The sequence below is a fragment of the Panthera uncia genome, chromosome E1, assembly GCF_023721935.1.
Source record: "Panthera uncia isolate 11264 chromosome E1, Puncia_PCG_1.0, whole genome shotgun sequence".
In the NCBI taxonomy this organism is placed as follows: domain Eukaryota; kingdom Metazoa; phylum Chordata; class Mammalia; order Carnivora; family Felidae; genus Panthera; species Panthera uncia.
In genome coordinates, this window is record NC_064814.1 from 15,474,756 (window position 1) to 15,498,963 (window position 24,208).

Sequence of the window (24,208 nt, forward strand, 5' to 3'; positions counted from 1 at the left end):
TACACACAACCAAAAATGTAACTATGTGAGATGACAGATGTGTTAACTAACCTTATTGTGGTAATCATTTTGCAGTGTATATATATACATATATTGTACACCTTAAACTTATACACTGTCATATGTCAATTATTCAATAAAACTGGGGGAGGGGCGCCTGGGTGGCTCAGGGGTTGAGCGATGGACTTCGGCTCAGGTCATGATCTTGCAGTTCGTGAGTTTGAGCCCCGCGTCGGGCTCTGTGCTGACAGCTCACAGCCAGGAGCCTACTTCAGATTCTGTGTCTCCCTCTCTCTGCCCCTTCCCTGCCCATGCTCTGTCTCTCTCTGTCTCTCAAAAATGAATAAACGTTAAAAAAATTTTTTTAAATAAGATAAAACTGGGGGAAAGGGGGAAAACATTAATGTCTGTTAGTTGAAGATAATAATATACGTTCATGAATTTTTCTAAATATTTTGTATTCATTCCATTTTTTCTTTCCTTTTCATGTTTTCAAGGAGGGAAGATTGATGTAAATAACCTGGACCCTGTTTTAGAAGCTATGGAGGTCAAGCTGACAGAAAAGGAACTGAATCTGTTAAAGGATCTTCTGCGTGGTGAGCATTATAGAAAACACTGTGATTTTAAACAGATGTGCTTGCAGGATTAATTTTGACTGTTTCGAAAGTTTAAATTATTTGTTGCCTGAAGACATTCGAATAGCTTGCAGAAAAACTCAGGGGGGAAAAAGGCTGTTCTTTTTTTTTAGTGTTTTTTTTGTTAATGTTTATTTATTTTTGAGAGAGAGCCAGACAGAATGTGAGTAGGGGAGGGGCAGAGAGGGAGACACACAACTCGAAGCAGGTTCCAGGCTCCAAGCTGTCAGCACAGAGCCCAATGCCCAGGAACCGTGAGATCATGACCTGAGCTGAAGGTGATGCTTAACCGACTGAGCCACCCAGGTGCCCCAAAGGCTGCTCATTTTTGTTGCTTTAAAACCTCTCATCTATTTCTTTATACATCTTGGACTAGGGGTGGATGCTAGTGAGAAGGGGAGGGATTTTTGTTGTCTGGTTTTACAAAAATAGGATCTGCAATGTGGTTTTTGTTTGTTTGTTTGTTTGTTTTTGCTGATCCATATATCACTGCCATTCACACCGTGGTGCAGAACATCATCCATGAGAGGCTCCACTCCTCAGTGCCAAGGCCATTGTGTGTACCTGCCAAATACAGTCCTCTCTGTGTTCTGACCATTGAGCCGGATGGCTTATTCGCTTATAAAAGAATATGAAGATTTGACAGCCACTAAGTGCACCTGTCATTGACACAGGGTTCTCAAAACTAAAACCTAGAAATGCCACACACCTATCTGTGCCTTCAGGAGAAAGCTCCATGTGTCAGATCTTGATAATGCAGTATGTCCTGTGTAAAGAGGAGCCTGTGTAGATTGGCACATTCTGAGGAATCTGTCAGTGTAAAGTGGTAACATCTGCCTTTTTTATTTACAGATGTAAATGAAATGTAATTATTCAGCCATTCCTCATTTCTCTATTCATAGATATTGAGATGCTTTCTTTTCTGGTCACTATAACAAAGAAAGTTAACAGAAAAATATGTGTAGTATTACAATTTTTAAAAAATATATGTAATACACTTTATAAACATAAGAAAGTTCTGGAAGGCTATACACAAAACTGTTAGTAATAGTGAGGAGAGGTACTGAAGCTGAGGAGAGGTAAAAGAAGGGACATTTACCTTTTCTTAAACACTCTTTTTTTTTAGTCTGTTACACAAAGTATGTTTTAAATTCTACTTTTTTAAGCTTAATTTATTTTGTTTTTAATTTAAGATGAATACATGGGGTGCGTGGGTGGCTCAGTTGGTTAAGCGTCCAACTTTGGCTCAGGTCATGATCTCATGGTTTGTGAGTTTGAGCCCTGCATCAGGCTCTGTGCTGACAGCTCAGAGCCTGGAGCCGGCTTCGGATGCTGTGTCTCTCTCTCTTTCTGCCCCTCCCCTGCTCACATTCTGTGTGTGTGTGTGTGTCTCTCTCTCTCTCAAAAATAAATAAACATTAAAAAATTTTTTAAAAAGATGTATACAAATGGTGTGGTAAAATGACTGGCTTTTGGCTGTGTTTTCATCTACCAGTTAGGTTCAGCGGATCACTAAATTGACCACTTAAGTAACTAGTTCCTATCAAATATCCCCCACTGCTTGACACTGGTCTCTACCTGCCCATTGCATCAACATGTGGTAACACAAGATAACAATCCTAACGAATACTGAGAGATACATAATTTTAAAAAGTGAGGAAAGTAAGATTGAAGGATTACTCAAATCACACAAAGCCACTAACGAATGTGGACCTGGCAGAGTTAGAACATTTAATAATTGAAGAAGAAAAATTGTACATGAATGATATGTACATGAATAATATGATAGGACATTCAACATACAGTGTTTTCAATCTCAAAAGATGTTAAAGGACCTCTTGGAACAAAGTCAATCTTTTGGTAAAGGTTATTTTTATACGTCTCATTTCAAAGTTCAAAAGCTGTGGAGTACAATAACCTAATTTGCTCAGAAAAAAATCACATCCCAACACACTTGTAACAGTCGGCATTGAATTCATTGTTTCTTCTAAGAATCATGGAATAGTTATAACCTGAATTTTCTTAAATATTAGGTGAAATAAACTTTGACAGTTTTCATCTTTATTATTTAATGAAACCATTTAAGATCTTTTTTTTTTCATTATTTATTATTAAATCTTGGTCCTCATTGCTAATGAATTATTTTCCTTGGTCATCTTCTGGAACCATAAATCTTAGATTTAAAAAAAAAACCTCCTGTCCTATGTATCTTTTTGCTGAGTCCATGTTAATTGTTCTTCTCTGATTAAACTTTGTCTTACAGGCTCTAAGAAAGTTGATCTGCAAAAACTTATGGAAAAAGTAGAGGCTGTTACAGGTGAGGAAAAAGTTACCAAATACATATGGTTCTGATTCTTTACACATATTCTTCCCTGTTACTTTATATTCCTTTTAAATTATGATATTTTGGGGCACCTGGGTAGCTCGGTCAGTTAAGTGTCTGACTCTTGATTTTGGTTCAGGTCATGATCTCACGGTTCGTGAGATCAAGCCCCGCATCTGGCTCTGCACGGAGCCTGCTTGGGATTCTCTCTGTCCCTTTCTCTCCCCTGCTTACTCTCTCTCAAAATAAATAAGCATTAAAAATAATAGTAAATAAATCAGGCATAATTTTTAATAAACTGATTTCCTGGACTTTGGTTTTTCAGGGTTTTCTTTTTTTTTTAAGTTTTTCTTTAAATTCTAGTTAGTTATCATATAGTGTAATATTGGTTTCAGGAGTAGAATTTAGTGATTCATCACTTACGTAACACCCAGTGCTCATTATAACAAGTGCCCCCCTTAATACCCATCACCCATTTAGCCCATCCCTTGCCCACCTCAGTTCGTTCTCCATCAACCCTCAGTTTGTTCTCTATAGTTAAGAGTTTGCCTCCCTCTCCCTTTTTTTTTCTCCTTCCCCTATGTTCATCTGTTTTGTTTCTTAAATTCCACATAGACTGAAATCAGAAAGTATTTGTCTTTCTCCGGTTTGTCAATGCTTTAACAACAAAACATAGTGCCATATTTTGTTAGGCCCTATAATCTCATTTTTTCCAGATTTTTACTAAAAACATATTAGTGCAATAAAAAGAGACTGAAGTTTTATTACCTACTAGTAATCTCCCACAACAGAATATTATGAAATGCATTACTATGCACTCTGTTATTTTGTCTCTATTATTACTAAAGTTATGGAAATAAACACTTTAATATTTTACCATAACTACAGTCAAACAGGACTCATTTGACTTTATTATGGATTGAGTAGTTGGTGCTAATAATTAAACAGTAATAAGAGATTTCATTATTATTTAGAATAATTAGATGGTTCTTTAAAATCTCACATGTTACCATTTCTGTCCTTTTAAAGGAGAGGAAATTGATGTCAATGACATGGAAACAGTTCTAGGAAACATGGGAATAGAACTCACAGATAAAGAACTCTCACAACTGGTGAAAAATCTGCCAGTTGATAGTGAGTATTTAAATAAAAATGTAGTCATACAGGGAAGTGTATTGTTAACTTGTGAAAACTTGTAAAATTGTCTCTATCTTATTGCTTGTCAGAAATAATTTTATGATTCATGTTACATAATTTTAAATGACTATTATATGTTAAAATTTTCTCTGTGCCAAATTTGTCTTTAGTTTGAGAAGTAACCGTTGTATCATCATGACTCCTAGCATCAGGATTCAGTTATATTACTTATAACTTTTGAGTCTATCAAGAGATGTAAAATTTAATCCAGAATAAATGAGAAAAAGAGAAAGGAGTGATCTAATAGGGGAAAATGAAAATATCACAAAAGAAAAGTAAAAGATATTTTTCAGGATGGCAGAATGTCAGTATCCCCATCCCTTACAATTTCATTATTTGCCACTAAATCAGAAAATTTCTAAGGCAGTTCACAAAAGATGTCTTACTGAAATTGCTGATTTCTTACTAGACAGTAATGAAATTCCACATTGCTCTTCTGTGATCTGAATAGTCCTTTTCCTTACAGATGGAAAGGTCTATCGAAGAAGGTTGCTGGATGGTATAAAGTTTCTTAAAGGTAAGGGAGAAACTTAACAAAACACAAATCAGTCTGAGATCATCACGTTTGGCATTTAGACTAATTCCTTGTGGTTAAATTGTCAACTCTGCCACTTAACACATTATTATATACTTTTGTTTCTTTTGTGGATGATCGTGTTCTTTAGGAGATCATCTTTTATGTTGTAACTTGGAAAGAATTCCTATGCTTTCTCGGGATTTTTCAAACTTTGACAGAAGTAGAAATTATCAGAGCCCAGGCAACATAGCAAAAGTAAAGGGAAAATTAGCACCTCTTCAGTTAGTTTATTCAGCAACAAAAGACTACTAATCTGGCATTTAGACCAAGAGAGCAAGAGAGTGCTAGAAAGTCTCCAAGAAACTGAAAGAACATGGGACTGAATAGATAGACAGGGAGCAGGCCAGGAAAAAGGTCATGTCTAAGCAAGGTTCCGAATACCACCTTCATGATTTCTGCCAAATCCACACACTATTTGTACTACTATTAATATTTTCACTGATACTGATTTACTTTTTACTTAAATTTTAAAAAATTTTAAATGGTAATGGAAAAACAGCATGCCTTAACATAACTAGACATTAATTGTAAAAACGAACACAATGAAAATGAGACAATAGTGGTTAGAAAAGCTGGAATTGTTATCACCCTACTAGAATTCTCTGAGAAGTCATTCTGTCACCTTTCAGTTTTTATACTGGGCGTGCTTATATTAAGATTAAAATTAAAACAATAAACTCAAACTCGAACTCTTATTATGGACTCTGTCCTCCTGTAAAGATCTCATCAGGCTTTGGTTTTTTGGAGGAACATGATAACCATAATCCTCTGGAGGTGAGGGTTTATCCCACATTTTAGGGACATTAACTGTTACCTGTATACTTCTTTTTCCATAAGGAGGGAAGATTGATTCCAGTAAAGTGGATGAAGTTTTGGGAGCTATGGGCATGGACCTCACTGAAAAGGAGCTTAAAGACATAATGCAAAATCTGCCAGTTAATGGTGAGCATTTTGGATGCCACTGAACACTCCAGAAAAACTACTTTTGTAAGCCTATTTATAACAATCATTCAAAATGCTTGTTTGACATCAAGAAGGCATTCTGAAAAGCTTGGGGAAAAAACTCAGGTCCAAAGAAAGAACGCATCCTGTCTGTCGCTGGTTTCACACGCACACTAGAGAAAGATTTCAAGATAACTCGACTTTTTCACTCAACCTTACCTTTTTTTCCCTACAGAGTAAGGGAGGATTGATAGGTATTGCTCAAATTACAATTGAGCTCTTTGGCCACATTTGCTAATGCGTGACATCAGTATTTATAAAAAGGGTACTTAGTATAGCTGTGGCTATCTGTAATGTTGTTGTTATTTTTCTTTGTTAATATGGCCAGAATATCCCTGCACTACATGGCCGCCATCTCAGTGTTTGTCTGTGTCTCACCTTCACATGGGTCCTATGGGGAAAAGTCTATTGCAGGCAACTTAAAGCAGTTCTTCTCTAAATCTGTAGCCGAGTGAAGTCACAGAAGTCACAGAGCCTCCCTTCCACCAAATGCTGTTACTGAAGCAATCACAAGACCCTGCCCAGATTCAGTCTAAGCTTTTGGTGGGAGATGTATCAGTCACACTGTAATAAGATCGTGTGGGGCGGGAAATCTATGTCTCAGCCATCCTTGAAACATATGTTCTGCCACAGCTCCTTTTACTCAGCATACGTGTTTTAGATTCATCTCTGGTATTGTCTGTGTCAGTGATTTGTTTTGGTGGGAGTTAAGACGGTGGAGCAGCATGGGGACCCTGAGCTTGCCTCATCCCTGAAGCGCAGCTAGATCAGCACCAAACCATGTCAAGCACCTAGGAAACTGAGCTGAGGATCAACACAACAATCTGCATAACTTGAGCCACAGAATTCAGCAGGTACACAGTGTGGAGAGGTGGACTGGGGGAGAGAAAAGCCACGGAGGGTAGGGAGCTGTTTTTGCTGAGAGAGGACAGAGAAAAGGGAGGAAGAGAGCGCGGTCCATCACGATCATGGAAGAACAACACTTCCCTGAAAGTAGCTGGAGAGAAAGAGAAAGAGTGAAAACACTCTCAGGGGACTGAACAAGAAATCTGCCCCCCCAAATCTATTGATGGGAAGAAAGGAGAGGGTGTCAGTACCACCAGGATTCTATAAACAGTGGAGCACAGAGCCTGAAGTTCTGGAGGTCAGTGCCTGGTGGTGCTCTGGTGAGGAAGTAGGGCAAATCCCCAGGGGCAGGTAGTGGGGTTTGACGGGTCCTTGTGCCAATAGGGAGAAGTAATTCTCCTACTTGGGGTGCATTTGGTAGAGGCCATATGGCCTCCCCATGGGCAAAAGTCCCATCAGACCCCAGAGAGCAGCCACGTTTGCTGGTATTGGACGTCAGAGTACGATGAAACCTGGAACCGGCTGTGTGTTGTGGTTTGCCGTAATCCCTGACCCTCTGCCACTGCACGATCGCACAAATGTCTTCTGGGGCAAGTCAGCACCTGGCCATTGCTCAGCAAGACTCTCCCCAGAGTTGGCACGGGTCCCAGCCTCAGGGGTCTCTCAAGTGTCTGGGGTTTTGAAACACAGCTCCATCTGAGATAAACTCTAGAGGGAGGTGCCACCTGGCAGGTGGACAGCTTGGACACAGACCGCATAGGGACAGGGAGTCGAGGAAGGCCTGAGACAAAGGAGGGGTGCTTGATTGTGTCAGTGAAAGCACAAAGTTCCTATGCCAGAGACTAGGGAGCTGGGCGAAGCCACCTCTCCCTTGCACGCACATGCTCAGCACACTGATCCACCCCAGCAAGCTAAGCAGCGCCACCTAGTGGAGAACAGACTGTTACACCAAGCCCCACCCAACTGCGCTTCCAGGCACATCTCCTAGAAGACCAGCACAAGTCACTCCACCTGTTTAGTGTACGGACTAAAGAAGACTTCATAGTTCCAGTTCTAGGGGAAACTGGATATAACTTCATTCAGGTTTCATTCCACCTGATGGTTGATTTATTTCTTCATTTTCTTTCCTTCTGTTTTTGCTTAAATTGTTTTCTGTTTTTCCTCTTTCTTGGATACAGAAAGAGAAAATTTTATTTTTATTTTTTATACCTTATTCTTTATTTTTAAAAATACTTTCTTCCATTTCATTTTCTTTAATTTTATTATATAAATTTTCTTACCTTTTTTCTCCCTTTTCTTCCCCCTTCTTGCTTCTATTCTATCAAGCTTCTTTTAAGAAGCAGACCAAAACACATATAGGATCTAGTTTCCTTCATTTGATATTTTGTCTTCAATTTTTTAATTTTTATTTTTTATTTAATTAATTTTTCTTCCTCTAAAATGACAAAGCGAAGGAATTCACCCCAAAAGAAAGAACAAGAAGAAATGACAGCCAAGGGCTTAATCAACACAGATATAAGCAAGACGTCTGATGTAGAATTTAGAACCATGATAATAAAAACACTAGCTGGTGTTGAAAAAGTAGAGAATCCCTTTCTGCAGAGATAAAAGAAGTAAAATCTAGTCAGGACATAATTTAAAATGCTATAACTGAGATGCAATCTCAAATGGATGCCACAGCGGCAAAAATGGATGAAGCGGAGAAGCAAAGAGCGATATAGAAGACAAAATTATGGAGAATAATGAAGCAGAAAAAAAAGAGAAATATAGGCAAAAGAGCATGATACAAGACTTAGAGAACTCAGTGACTTATTAAAAAGGAATAACATCTGAATCATAGGAGTCCCAGAAGATGAAAAGAGGGGAAAGGGGCAGAAGGTTTATGTGAGCAAATTATAGCAGAAAACTTTCCTAATCTGGGGAAGGACACAGACATCAAGATCCAAGAAGCACAGAAAACTCCCATTAGACTCAACAAAAACGGACCATCAACAAGGCATGTCATAGTAAAATTCACAAAATACACAGACAAGGAAAGAATTGTGAAAGCAGCAAGGGGGAAAAAAGTCGTAGATCTATAAGGGAAGACAGATCAGATTCACAGCAGACCTATCCACAGAAAATTGGCAGGCAAGAAAGGAGTGGCAGGATATATTCAACATGCTGAATAGGAAAAATAAGCAGCAAAGAATTATTTATCCAGCAAGGCTGTCATTCAAAATAGAAGGAGAGAGAAAGGGTTTCCCAGACAAACATAACTAAAGGAGTTTGTGACCACTAAACCACCCCTGCAAGAAATTTTAAGGGGGCTCTTTGGAGAAAAGATAAAACAAAAAAAGACCAAAAGCAACAAAGAATGGAAAGGACCAGAGATTATCACCAGAAACACCAACTCTACAGGCAACACGATGGCTCTAAATTCATATCTTTCAGTACTCACTCTAAATATCAATTTAGATTGGATATCTAAATTGGATATCTGAATTGGATATCTAAATATCCAATCAAAAGACATAGGGTATCAGAATGGATAAGAAAAAAGATCCATCTATATGCTGTTTATAAGAGACTCATTTTAGACCTAAACACACTGACAGATTGAAAGTAAGGGAATGGAGAACCATCTATCATGCTAATGGTCATCAAAAGAAAGTTGGAGTAGACATACTTATATCAGACAAACTAGATTTTAAAATAAACACCATAACAAGAGATGAAGAAAGTCATTATATCGTAATTAAGGAGTCTGTCCACCAAGAAGATCTAACAGTTGTAAATATTTGTGTCACCAACGTTTCCACCCAAATATGTAAATCAATCACAAACATAAATTCATTGATAATAATACCGTAATAGTAAGAGACTTCAACACCCCACTCACAACAATGGACATATCACGTCAGCAGAAAATCAACAAGGAAACAATGGCTTTGAATGACACACTGGACTGAATGGACTTAACAGATATATTCAGAACTTTTCATCCTAAAGCAGCAGAACACACATTCTTCTCGAGTGCACAAGGATCATTCTCCAGAGTAGATCACATGCTGGGACACAAATCAGCCCTCAATGAGTACAGAAAGATCAAAATCATACCTTGCATGATTTTACACCACAATGCTATGAAACTCAGAGTCAACTAAAAGAAAAAATTTGGAAAGACCATGAATATTTGGAGATTAAAGAACATCCTACTAAAGAATGAATGGGTTAACCAGGAATTTAAAGAGGAAATTAAAAAGTACATGGAAGCCGATGAAAATGAAAACACGACAGTCTAAAACCTCTGGGATGGAGCAAAGGCAGTCACTCGAGGGAAATATATGGCAATTCAGGCCTTCCTAAAGAAGGAAGGAAGGTCTCAAATGCACAACCTAACATTACACCTAAAAGAGCTGGGAAAAGAACAGCAAAAACAAACAAACAAAAACAAAAACAAAAAAATGAAAAAAAAAACCCTAAACCAGCAGAAAAAGGGAGATAATAAAGATTAGAGCAGAAATCAATGATATTGAAATAGAAAAAAAACAGTAAAACAGATCAATGAAACCAGGAGGTGGTTCTTTAAAAGAATTAACAAAATGGATAAAACTGTAGCCAGACTGACAAAAAGAAAAAGGAAAGGACCCAAATAAATTAAATAATGAATGAAAGAGGAGAGACCACAACCAACACTGCAGAAATACAAGCAATAATAAGAATATCATGAGCAATTACATGCCAACAACTTGGGCAATCTGGAAGAAATGGACAAATTCCTAGAAACAAATAAACTACCAAAACTGAATCAGGAAGAAAAGGAAATTTGAACAGACCCATAACTGGTAAAGAAATTGAATCAGCAATCAAAAATCTCCCAAAAAACAGGAGTCCAGGGCTGGATGGCTTTCCAGGGGAATTCTACCAAACATTTAAAGAAGAGTTAACACCTATTCCTTTGAAGCTGTTCCAAAAAAAAAAGAATGGAAGGGAAACTTCCAAACTCATTCTACGAGGCCGGCATTACCTTGATTCCAAAACCAGGCAAAGCCCCCACTAAAAAAAGAACTACAGACCAATTTCCCTGATGAACATGGATGCAAAAATTCTCAACAAGATACTAGCCAACCAGATCCAACAATACATTAAAAGAGTTATTCATTCACAATCAAGTGGGATTTATACCTGGGATACAGGACTGGTTCAATATCCACAAATCAATGTGATACATCACATTAATAAATGAAAGGATAAGAACCACATGATCCTCTCAATAGATGCAAAGAAAGCATTTGACAAAATACAGCATCCTTTCTTGGTAAAAAACCCTAAAGAAAGTAGGGATAGAAGGATCATACCTCAAGATCATAAAAGCCATATATGAGAGATCCACTGCCAATATCATCCTCAATGGAGAAAAACTGAGAGCTTTCCCCCTAAGGTCAGCAACACGACAGGGGTGTCCACTCTCACCACTGTTATTCAACATAGTATTGGAAGTCATAGCCTCAGCAATCAGAAAACATGAGGAAATAAAAGCATCCAAATCAGCAAGGAGGAAGTAAAACTTTCACTCTTCAAAGATGACATGATACTCTTATGTGGAAACCCAAAAGATTTCCCCCAAAAAACTGCTAGAATTGACCCATGAATTCAGCAAAGTCGCAGGATATAACATCAATGCACAGAAATCACTTGCATTTCACTACACAATAATGAAGCAGCAGAAAGAGAAATCAAGAAATCAATCCCACTTACAGTTGCACCAAAAACCATAAAATACTGAAGAATAAACCTAACCAAGGATGTGAAAAATGTATACGCTGAAAACTATAGAAAGCTTATGAAAGAAATTGAAGAGAACACACACACAAAAGGAAAAATATCCATGCTCCTGGATTGGAAGAAAAAATATTGTTAAAATGTTGATACTACCCAAAGCAATGTACATATTCAGTGCAATCCCTATCAAAATAACACCAGCATGCTTCGCAGAGCTAGAACAAACAATCCTAAAATTTGTATGGAACCAGATAAGACCCCAAATAGCCAAAGCAATCCTGAAAAAGAAAACCAAAGCTGGAGGCATCACAATCCCAGACTTCAAGCTGTATTACAAACATGTAATCATCAAGACAGTATGGTATTGGCGCAAAAACAGACACATAGATCAATGGAACAGAATAGAGAACCCAGAAATGGACCCACAAACGTACGGCCAACTAATCTTTGACAAGGCAGGAAAGAATATCCAATGGAATAAAGACAATGTTTTTAGCAAATGGTGTTAGGAAACCTGGACAGTGACATTCAGAAGAAAAAACCTGGACCACTTTCTTACACCGCACACAAAAATAAACTCAAAATGGACGAAAGACAGGAAGCCATCAAAATCCTAGAGGAGAAAGCGGGAAAAAAACCTCTTTGACCTCAGCTACAGCAACTTCTTACTTGACATGTCTCCAGAGGCAAGGGAAACAAAAGCAAAAATGAACTATTGGGACCTCATTAAGCACGGCAAGGAAAACAGTCAGCACAACTAAAAGGCAACTGACGGAATGGGAGAAGATATTTGCAAACGACATATCAGATAAAGAGTTAGTACCCAAAATCTACAAAGAACTTATCAAACTCAACACCCAAAAAATAAATAATCCAGTGAAAAAATAGACAAAAGACATGAATAGACATTTTTCCAAAGAAGACATCCAGATGGCTAACAGGCTTAAAAAGATACTCAGCGTCACTCATAATCAGAGAAATACAAATCAAAACCACTATGAGATACTACCTCACACCTGTCAGAAGGGCTAAAATTAACAACTCAGGCAATGACAGATGTTGGTGACGATGTGGAGAAAGAGGAACCCTTTTGCACTGCTGGTGGGAGTGCCAACTGGTGCAGGCATTCTGGAAAACAGTATGGAGTTTCCTCAAAAAAAAGAAAAATGGAACTACCCTACAGCTGAGCAATTGCACTACTAGGTATTTATCCAAAGGATACAGGAATGCTTTTTGAAGGGGCACATACACCCCAGTGTTTATAGCAGTGCTATCAACAATAGCCAAAGTATGGAAAGAGCCCAAACATCCATCGACAGATAAATGAATAAAGAAGATGTAGTACGTGTGTGTGTGTGTGTGTGTGTGTGTGTGTGTATAATGGAGTGTTACTCAGTGATCAAAAAAGAATGAAATCTTGCCATTGCCATTTGCAATAACGTGGATGGAACTAGAGTGTATTATGCTAAGTGAAATTAGAGAAAGACAAATATCATATGACTTCTCTCATATGTGGAATTTAAGATAGAAAACAGATGAACACAAGAGAAGGGAAGCAAAAATAATATAAAAACAAGGAGGGGGACAAACCATAAGAGACTCTTAAATACGGAGAACAAACTGAGAGTTGGTGGAGGAGTTGTGGGTGGGGGGATGGGCTAATCGGGCAAGGGACATTAAGGCAGACACTTGTTGGGATGAGCGCTAGGTGTTATATGTAGGGGATGAATCCCTGGAATCTACTCCTGAAATTATTATTGCACTATACATTGACTAACTTGGATGTAAATTTTTAAAAAATTAATAAATTTTAAAAATGAAAACGAATACGATTAAATACTTAACCAGAAAAAAAGAAAATTGAATCAGACCATAATCCATATTCAAATTCTAAATAAATGTTGATAAAATATTAATCTTTGTTTATAGGTTTATGACTGTTATAATATTATTCATAAACTATACCTTTTGATGTCCCCCTTTATATCTGTTTAATGATTTGACTCTAAGTTATACTTTGATATTAATAACTGATGGTACGGGTTTCTTTTTGCTTGTATATATGCCTCATATATCTTTGCCCATTCCTCTGTTTTCAATCTTCTTATCATTTGGTTGAAATATATTTTGCGAAATCATCATATAGCTGGGTTTTTAAGGAACCCATCTGACAATCGTTCCTTTTTTATTTTTTTTATTTAAAAAAAATTTTTTTTTAAGTTTATTCATTCTTGAGAGACAGAGAGAGAGAGACAGAGCACAAGCATGAGAGGGGCTGAGAGAAAGGGAGACACAGAATCCGAAGCTGGCTTCAGGCTCTGAGCTGTCAGCACAGAGCCTGATGTGGGACTCCAACTCACGAACTGCCAAGATCATGACCTGAGCCAAGGTCAGACACTTAACCAAGCCACCCAGGTGCCCCTATCATTCCTTTTTTTTTTTTTTTTTGTAATGTTTATTTATTTTTGACAGAGAGAGAGAGAGAGAGACGGAGCATGAGCAGGGGAGGGGCAGAGAGAGAGGGAGACACAGAATCTGAAACAGGCTCCAGGCTCTGAGCGGTCAGCACAGAGCCCCACGAGGGGCTCCAACTCACAGACCGCGAGATCATGACCTGAGCCAAAGTGGGACGCTCAACCGACTGAGCCACCCAGGCGCCCCTATCATTCCTTTTTTAATGAGAAATTTCAGTTTGCTCAGATTTGGTGTAATACTGGATATATTTAATTTTATTTATTTAATCTTATGTTTATTATTTATTTTCTGTTGTTTTTTTTTTCTTTTTTCTTAGGCTTATTATCACTGGTTTGTTCAAGTTGTCATTCATTATGTTTGTTTTCTTCCTAATTCTGAAGTTTCAGAGGAGGATCACATTTCATCAAGTCTTACATTTCTTTTCCTCCCATTCACTGTCATACTTACATATAATAACTATTACTGGCAATAAAATACTACTTTATTCTCCATCAAGATAGCCTTTCCGATCAAATATTTCATTTCACTTTTATCCCTTCCCTCTCACCCCCCACGCAATCACAATAAGTGATTTAGAAGACTCTTATTCCTCCTACCATTTCCCCCACTCCCTACCATGAGACCTTGGGAATGTCTTTTACTTCCCCAACCATACAGTTTTAACTCCCACAAACAAACAACTCATAAAATTTCTCTTAGGGGTGTCTGGGTGGCTCATTCAGTTAAGCATGCAACTTTCGATTTCTCCTCAGGTCATGATCTCACAGTTGTGAGATTGAGCCCTGCATTGGGCTCTGCACTGAGCACAGAGCCTTCTTAAGATTCTCTCCCTCTCCCTCTGCCCCTTCTCTGCTTGCTGTGTGTGTGTGTGTGTGTGTGTGTGTGTGTGTGTGTGTGTGTTTCTCTCTCAATAATAAAAAAAATTTCCTTTCTATTTCAAGATTCTTTAGCACTTAATATTACATATTCCATAAAAGATTACTTTCAAACTTCTAGAAAAGAAGGAAGCATCTGTTTTGACATCTCTGTGTTTCTACCACCTCAGGAGCATATATGTTTCTGCCCACCTGTTTTCTTCCTTTGTGCTCTTTTAGGAGTCAGAGGAATTGGAATGCCCTCATGCTGGCCTCTACTGATCTTCACCAGGGTCTTCAGGATTCTAAATGCCAAGCTTTTCCCCAAATCTATTACTTTCTAGTTCTCTTCGTGCACTCTGACACCTCTCTGGTGCTTCCCTAGTTGAGAGGGGAAAGAATCCCATGCCCATTCTTTCTTCCAGGACACAACCAGAGCTGAAGGTTTGACATAGCCCTGGCAGCCTAGAGAGACCAGCAACATTTGAATTTCATAGGCAGAAAGCTTTGAGGTGGTAGTTAAAGGGATATGAGCCATGTTCCAGTCTCCATGTTCACAGAAGCCCTTCCAAAATTTTTATTAAAGTAAATACAAAAGAGTAAGAATAACATTATAAATAAAGGAAAATGATCAACTTCAGTTTTAAAAAATGCCCTTGTCACACAGATGTTTTAAATCTTACTAGTAGATTCCTCCTCTGCTGAGAAGAACTTGGAATATTTTAATGGAACAGAATTCCCTCCCAATTAGACGGCCTATGGCAGAGAGCCCTTTCATCTTGGGTCAGAATTTTCCCAGTAATAAGCCAGATGGGCAAAGGAAAGGATGAACAGAAAACCACAGTGACCCATGTACAAAGCCAGGCCAGAAACTGTAATCCTCTCCAAGGATCCCATCTCTTTTTCATGACAGACTTGATTACTTGTAATGACCCAGGTAAACCAGCACACATTTTCCATTTTGCCCTGACCTGTAGTTGGTATTGACGCAGAAGTTATTAGTGGCTAAGAATACTTTAAGAGACAAAGAATAAGGTCCAAAAATTCTCACCACAGAATTAACAACATTATTGGTAATTGGTACACTTTTCTGGTTTTTCTTTGAGTATTTTGTAGGCACTCAAAAACAAGTGTGTTGAATTCATGAATAACTACATGTTACACCGTGTTTCCTATAACACTAGGTTATAGCTAGATTTTCTCATCAACATGGAGTATTATTTTACTGTGGGGAAAAAATCACTTTTCAGAAACTAAATGACGGGAATTAGCCACTTTTCTTCCCTGAGCATAATATATTGGAAATATTGGAGTATTACTTGTTTCAGGAAATAATTGTGCTTATTATCATTCAAGCTGACATCTTTCTTCTTCTACCTTCTTTTTTTTAAATGTTTATTTATTTTTGAGAGAGAGATGGAGAGACAGAGCATGAGGCAGGGAGGGGCAGTGAGAGGGGGAACCACAGAATCCGAAGCAGGCTCCAGGCTCTGAGCTGTCAGCACAGAGCCTGATGCAGGACTCGAACTCATGAACCGTGAGATCATGACCTGAGCCAAAGTCAGCTGCTCAACCAACTGAGCCATCCAGGTGCCCCTCTTTGTCTACCTTCTTATGAAGGGTGTAGCAAAGGTTAAGTTTTAGTGTGTGTGCACTTGTGTGTGATGTGCACGTGCGTGTGTGTGTGTGTATGTGTAACCAGTTTTTATATTTTTTATATTGAGGTATAACTGACATATAACATTACATTCAGGCATACTGATTCAATATTTGTATATATTGCAAAATGATTACCATATTAAGTCTAGTTAACATCCATCATAATATACAGTTACAAATATTTTTTGTTTTGATGAGAACTTTTAAGATCTCTCAGGGTGCCTGGGTGGCTCAGACGATTGAGCATCCGACTCTGGATTTCAGCTCAGGTCACAATCCCAGGATATTGGGATTGAGCCCCACATCAGGCTCCATACTGAGCTTGGAGCCTGCTTGGGATTCTCTCTCCCTCTCCCTCTCTCTCTCTCTCTCTCTCTCTGCCCTTCTCCCCTTCCTGCTCTCTCTTTGTCTCTCTCTCTCTCAAAGGAAAAAAAACGTTAAAAAAATTAAGATCTACTCTCTTAGCAACTTTCAATATTAATATTTCAGTATTAAGTATAGTCATCATGCTGTGTATTATAACCCCATGACTTATTTTGTAACTAAAAGTGTGTACCTGCAAAAGGTTAAATTTTCTAAAGCAAATAAATACTGCTAAGTTTTTCTGCTCTATGCAACACATTTTCTTGGTCTCATTGTCATGTTTCCATCCAATTTATTCCTTGCCTTACAGTTAAAGGCAAGGTTGATCTGGAAAAGCTGATGAATGAAGTGAAATCTTTTTCGGGTGAGTAAGACATTACTTAAACATTTTTAATTAAATTCTAACCCTATGTTATATTTTGCATAGTGTTTTCCCAATATTATATCATAAATTTATTAATGTTGATATTTTACATATTTTCATGAAGTATTTCCATTCAACTTTACTTCTCCCTTTGACTTTGAATTATCTAGCATTTGGCTACAAAAGAAAATGGTGATATTTAAGTAATAATGATATTTTCTTGTAGTTTCTGCCAGTATTATATTGATCCTAACCAGTGTTTAAATCAGAGGTTTAACAAACGGGCCACCCATGAATTGAATCCAGTCTGCAGTCAAGTTTTGTAAGATAAGGCAACACTGGCCCTACATTTCCCCACCACAATAACTGATGTATTTTCTCTTGGGACAAGGCATGTGCTAGTTTCACTCATTCCTTCTTTGTCTAGGCTCCTATAAGCTTTTGAGTTAATGACTACTGGCTTGAGTAGCCAAATAGGTAGGCACAGAATATAGGAAGATGAATAAGTTTAGAAAATATTCTGCTTTAAATAATAATCACATGATTCAACATTAAAAAGAAAAAAACAGATTAAATATCCTAAATTACTAGCCAATTATATAACCATTTTCTTCTATGGTGTCTTGCCATTAGTCTTAGGAGGCCACTCTGTCTTTATGAAGAATCAAGGAATAAGTTTTGCCTCATTATTCTTAAACACTATTAGAATATATGAGAATATGAAAGTGAGGATGGTATTCTTATAAGTCAGCCGTTTCATTATTTTGGATCATTATAATGTCCTAAAATTTCCATGTGTCAACAATCCGTTTTTCTTTCAAAGGAGACAAAGTTGATGCCAATAGACTTGAAAGTGTTTTCGAAAACTTGGGGATTAAGCTCACACCTAATGAACATTTGAACTTGCTGAAGACACTGCCACTTGATGGTGAGTCTTATGGGTGCTATTTTGGTGTTTTAGAAAGACTAGTTTTGGGGTGCCTGGGTGGCTCAGTCGGTTGAGCGCCGACTTCGGCTCAGGTCACGATCTCGCGGTCCGTGAGTTCGAGCCCCGCATCGGGCCCCTGTGTTGACAGCTCAGAGCCCGGAGCCTGTTTCAATTCTGTGTCTCCCTCTCTCTGACCCTCCCGCATTCATGCTCTGTCTCTCTCTGTCTCAAAAATAAATAAACGTTAAAAAAAAAAATTTTTAAAGAAAGACTAGTTTTGTAGAACTATATGAAAAATTACAAAATAAACTAAAAATGCTTGAAAACTGTTAAAAAGCTAATGCAAATACACAGAAAAATCTCACCACTTGGATTTTGATTTAAAAATCATCTGTCTAAAAATAAAAAATAAAATAAAATAAATTTAAAAATAAAAAAAAATAAAAATCATCTGTCTAAGCCTTTTCAGTTATAAGTTGCTATCAAAGGAAAAATTCATTACTCAGCCCTCAGGTTACTGATCAGCTGGATTTGTAAAAAAAAAAAAAAAAAAAAAGCATTTAAAAAAAAGAAAAAAGAGAGAGAGGAAGGTGTCCAATTTTCCCAGCACCAACTAATAATGTAGTTGTGTGTTTCTGCAGCATCGAATATATAGTTTATCAATAAGTGGGTAATATGGTACATTGAGAAAAGGCCATAGTTCTTAACTACACCAAAAAATTTCATAAAAAATGCTTTTAATCCTCTAACCCAAAGATAATCATTATTAATATTTTCATACATTTCCTTCTAGTGCACAGTAGATACTAGATTGATAGATAATATTTATGTGTTATTAATTTATTTATAACTGTTATGTCTTCACAATGGTAACGTGTGTATTTATCATAGAAACCTTGATAGTGTAGATAGGTGAAAATAAAACCTCTCTATTCCCAACTCAAAGTGATAGCTACTGTGAAAAATGAGATGTATATTTTACAGTTTTCCATCTTTGAATATATGTCCTTTTTTTATTTGACAGCCTTGTGGATAAATCTTTGTAAGCATTCTGAAATCTTTTGAGATGAAATTCCTTTAAGTAGACTTACAGAATGGAAGATATTTTGTCTTCTCACTTGCCTTCCAGAATATTTATAATTTGAACTCCCACAAACAGTATTTGAGGATGTTATTGTCCCTACATTCTCAATACAGAAGAACAACAACAAAAAAGAGTATCTCATGATTATGATTTCCAATTTACTCCTTTACCCCTGAGAGCAAACATTTTGGTGTATCTATTTATCTGTTTGTAATTTGAAATGTTCCTTACTCGAAGATTTCTAAACTCTTTCTTTCTGACTCTGTTTTCAAAATACCCATTTTTTATAGCTGATGGAAAAGTGTATAAGAAAAGGTTGATGAAGGGCCTAAAGTCTCTCAAACGTGAGTAAGAAGCACTGTGAAAAGACAGAATCTGAAACCTTTAGTTGTGTCGTTAAAATCGGAATCGTCCTTTCCTATATAGTTGTGTCTTTATTTATGTTTCTTTAGTAGATCTGCATTTTATCAGGTAAACCAAGTAGTTTCCTGCACTAATACTTTACAGAAAGTGTTAAACTGTCTGGGATTTTCCTACCTTAGCCCCAAAGAAACAAAATAAAGTACGAAGCAAAAGGTGAAGAATGAATGCTGTCAGGTAAAGATTTCAATCAAAAGTAAAGGCAAATAATTTGAAAGTGCAGGCAACAAAAATACCTCTTGTTTTATAGAATATTATGTCAGTCGCCTCTAGCTCTGGCTTTTCAGAATCCTAACATAAAAGTGAAAGGAAGTTTATTGTCCTATTCACTGAACAAAACTGGATTTTTGGTGTTTGCCTTGAAAATCTTAACAGTAATGCTAAGAAATATGTGAAGTGTTCCTTATTATAATAAAACATATGCTTGATAAAGAGGAATAATAACACAGTAGAGTGAATGCACGGCCCCAGTTTTAGAAAGATTGTTTTACTATATTCCTTTCCTGCTCCTTACTTAGGAGGCAGTGTTGATGTCAATAAGCTGGACACTCTTTTAGAAAACATGGGAATCAGCATCACAGAAGGAGAATTCATGGATCTGATAGAAAGATTGCCAGATGATGGTGAGCACTGACATTCCCCCTTTACTTTTTAAGAGATATTTATTGTTTTCATCTTTATTGAGATGCAGTCAACATATAACGTTGTGTAAGTTTAAGGTGTAAACCTGTTGATTTTATATACTTGTATATTGCAAAATGTTTATGCCATAACTAACACCCCTGTTGCATCACATAATTACCTTTCTTTTTTATGGTGAAAACATTTATGATCTCTCTTAGGAACTTTCAAGTATGTAAGACAGTGTTATTAACTATAATCACCATTCTGTATTATAGTCTCAGAATTTACTCACATCAGAAATGGGAGTTTGTACCTTTAACCTAATATCTCCCCATTTCCCCACCTCCTCCCTCAGCCCCTCATAACCACAATTTTACTGTTTCTGTGAGCTCAGTTTTTTAGATTCCACATACAAGTGATATCATATAGTATTGGTCTTTCTTTTTCCAACTTATTTCACTTAGCACAATGCCTTCAAAGTTTATCCATGTCACAAATGGCAAGATTTCCTTTTTTTCTCATGGCTGAATAATTTTCTATTGTATATAATATACCACATCTTTCTCTAATCATCTCTTGACAGAGACATATCTTGGTTATTGTGATTAATGTTTCAATGAACATGGGAGTGCAGATATCTTTTTGAAATCCTCTTTCAAAGTGGGATTTTGAATCATATGCTGTGGGATTGCCGGATTATATGGTAACTCTATTTTTCATTACTTGAGGAACCTCTGTACTGTTTTCCACAGTGGTTGCACCAATTTATATTCCCACCAACGGTGAACAAGGGTTTCCCTTTCTCCACATCTCCATCAACATGTGTTATCTCTTATCTTTTTGATGATAGCCATTCTAACAAGTGTGAGGTGATATCTCATTATGGTTTTGATTTGCATTTCCCTGATGATTAGTAATTTTGAGCACCTTTTCATGTACCTATTGGCCATTTGTGTGTGTTCTTTAAAAAGATGGCCATTCAGTTTCTTTGCCCATTTTTTCCCTGGATTTTTGGGGGGTTTGCTACTGAATGTACAAGTTCCTTATATAGTTTGAATATTAACCCCTTACCAGAAATGCAGTTTGAAAATATTTTCTCTCATTCTGTAAGTTGCCTATTCATTTGTTTGATTGTTTCTTTTTCTGGGCCGAAGCCTTTTGGCGTGATGTAGTCCCACTTAGTAATTTTTTCTTTTCTTTTTCTTTCTCTTTCTTTCTTTTTTTTTTTTTTTTTTTTTTTTTTGCTTGTGCTTTTTGTGTCCTATCTAAAAAAATAATTGCCAAGACTCATGTCAAGGAGCTTTCTTCCCCATGTTTTCTTCTGGAAGTTTTACAGTTTTCAGGTCCTACATTTAAGTCTTTAATCCATTTCAAGTTCATTTTTGTGAGCGGTATGAGATTATGGCACAGTTTCATTCTTTTGCGTGTGGTTATCCAGTTTTCCCAATACCATTATATCAGAGACTATCCTTTCCCTATTGAATATTCTTGGCTGCCTTGTTGACAGTTGACTGTATATGTGAAGTTTTATTTCCAGGCTCTCAATTCTGTTCTCTTGGCCCATGTATCTATTTTTATGCTGTACCATACTGCTTGATGAGCCTTGTAATAATAGTTTGAAATCAAGAAGGGTAATGCCTCCAGCCTAGTTCTTCTTTCTCAGTATTGCTTTGGCTGTTCGGGGTCCTTTGTGGTTCCATATAAATTAAGGATTTCTTTGTATGTCTATGAAAAAAATACCATTGAAATTTTTATAGGAATTGGATTGAATCTATAAATGACTTTTGGTAGTATAGACATTTTAACAATATTAATTTTTCTGACCCACGAATATGAGATATATTTCCATTTGCTTGTGTCTTCTTCGATTTCTTTCATCAAGGTTTTGTAGTTTTCATTATATAGATCTTCCACCTCCTTATTTAAATTTATTCCGAAGGGGCGCCTGGGTGACTCAGTCAGTTAAGTGTCGAACTCTCAATCTCAGTTCAGGTCTTGATCTCCGGGATGTGAGTTCAGGCCCCACATTGGGCTCCGCACTGGTTGTGAAGCCTATTTGTAGATAGATAGATAAATAGATAGATAGATAGATAGATAGATACATACATACATACATACATACATACATTTATTCCCAAATATCTTGGTTTTTTTATGCTATTGTGAGTGGTATTGTTTTCTTTATATCTTTTTCAGATATTTCATTGTTAGTGTATAGAAATGCAACTGATTTCATTATGCTAATTTTGTATCCTGCAACTTTACTAAATTCATTGATTAGTTCCAACAGTTTTTTGGTGGACCCTTCAGGACTTTCTATATATAAGATGTTGTAATCTGCAAACAAAGACAATTATGCTTCTTCCTTTCCTATTTGGATGCTTTTTCTTCCCCTAGACTGATTGCTTTAGAATAGACTTCCAGTATTGTGTTGAGTAGAGGTGGTGAGAATGTGTACCCTTGTCTTGTTCACAAGGCTCATTTTCTTATAGGCTTTTCTTTCTCACTTCAAACCAGTGGGTTGAGTTTTTTTTTTAATAAAATAGAATAAAATAGTAAAGCTAGATATTGTTTCATGAGTCTTCATGATCACATGTGTGTGTGCGCACGTGCTCAGAGTTCTTAGTATGGTTTACAGTAAAAATTTTTGAAAATCACTGGCTTAAATGATAGTAATATAACAGTTCTATTTTCAGGCTCTTTCCACACTGTTCCTGTATGATTCCACTTAACCATATGTATTTAAGATTTCAAGGCTTTTATCTCAAACCTATACTTATTTCATACATTTCAGTTTAGGACACTGAAGTCTTTTTATGTACCATGGCAGGGGCAGGATCTGATAATATAAAAATTTAGTTAAAGTAAGGAATAATAAAATTTATATATATATATATATATATATATATATATGTGTGTGTGTGTATATATATATGTATACATATACATATATGCATGTATATACATATACATATCTTAAATTTATATATATACACACATGTATACATATGCATATATCCATATATATATACACATATGTGTATATATATATATACACACATACCTTAAATGTTTTGTTTCCATGAAAAAAATTGAGCCAATGCTATTTTAATTTAATGTAGCCATGCTCTTTGGAGATTTTCTTGCACAAATATACCCATTTGTCATCTACACTCCCATTTTCTGTTTCTCTCTTTTCTTAAGTTTTTTTAAAATTTATTTTGAGAGAGAGCATGCATGTGTGTGCATGAGCTGGGGAGGGACAGAGAGAGAGGGAGAAGAAGAGGGAGGGAGGGAGGGAGGGGGAGAGAGAGAGAGAGAGAGAGAGAGAGAGAGAGAGAACGAACCCCAAGCAGGTTCCACACTGTCAGCGCAGAGCCTGTTGTGGGGCTCATCCTCATGAACTGTGAAATCATAATCTGAACTGAAACCAAGAATTGGACGCTTAACTAGCTAAGCCATCCAGGCACCCCCCATTTTTAGTTTCTCTTCAGTGGAGCAAAGTGCTTTTTTAAACGTTGAGCAGAATTTTCCATCAGAATCCATCTAGATCTTAATTCTTCCCCCAATTTTTTTATAGTTCTTTATCCACACCAAATTCAACACAACTATATTTTAGCAATTTGCCTTTACATAAACTCTCTAAAACATTCAAATTTGTTTTTATGGTAATAACTCCCTTTTCCATTTATAGTTCCTCAGTTTATATAATGATTAAGTTATCAATTTAATAATAAGTACACCTCTTTATAAAAAGAAGCCTGGAAACAAGTTCAACAACTCAACCCATAAGAACACAGATGTGCTGGCTTACTAAAAGTGTAGCCTAAATGTCCATCAACTGATGAATGGATAAAGAAATTGTGGTTTATATACACAATGGAGTACTACATGGCAATGAGAAAGAGCGAAATATGGCCCTTTGTAGCAACGTGGATGGAACTGGAGAGTGTGATGCTAAGTGAAATAAGGCATACAGAGAAAGACAGATACCATATATTTTCACTCTTATGTGGATCCTGAGAAACTTAACAGAAACCCATGGAGGAGGAGAAGGAAAAAAAAAAAAAAAAAAGAGGTTAGAGTGGGAGAG

At 36.8% G+C, this 24,208-nt stretch overlaps 1 protein-coding gene and 1 pseudogene across 1 annotated transcript in view; one reads left to right on the top strand and one right to left on the bottom strand.

Annotated features, from left to right (window-relative positions):
• Positions 1-24,208, bottom strand: part of CDC27 (cell division cycle 27) — an 803,505-nt gene that overhangs the window by 430,601 nt on the left and 348,696 nt on the right. The window lies entirely within an intron of this gene.
• LOC125927693 (tRNA modification GTPase MnmE-like) overlaps positions 471-24,208 on the top strand; it is a 58,313-nt pseudogene continuing 34,575 nt past the window's right edge.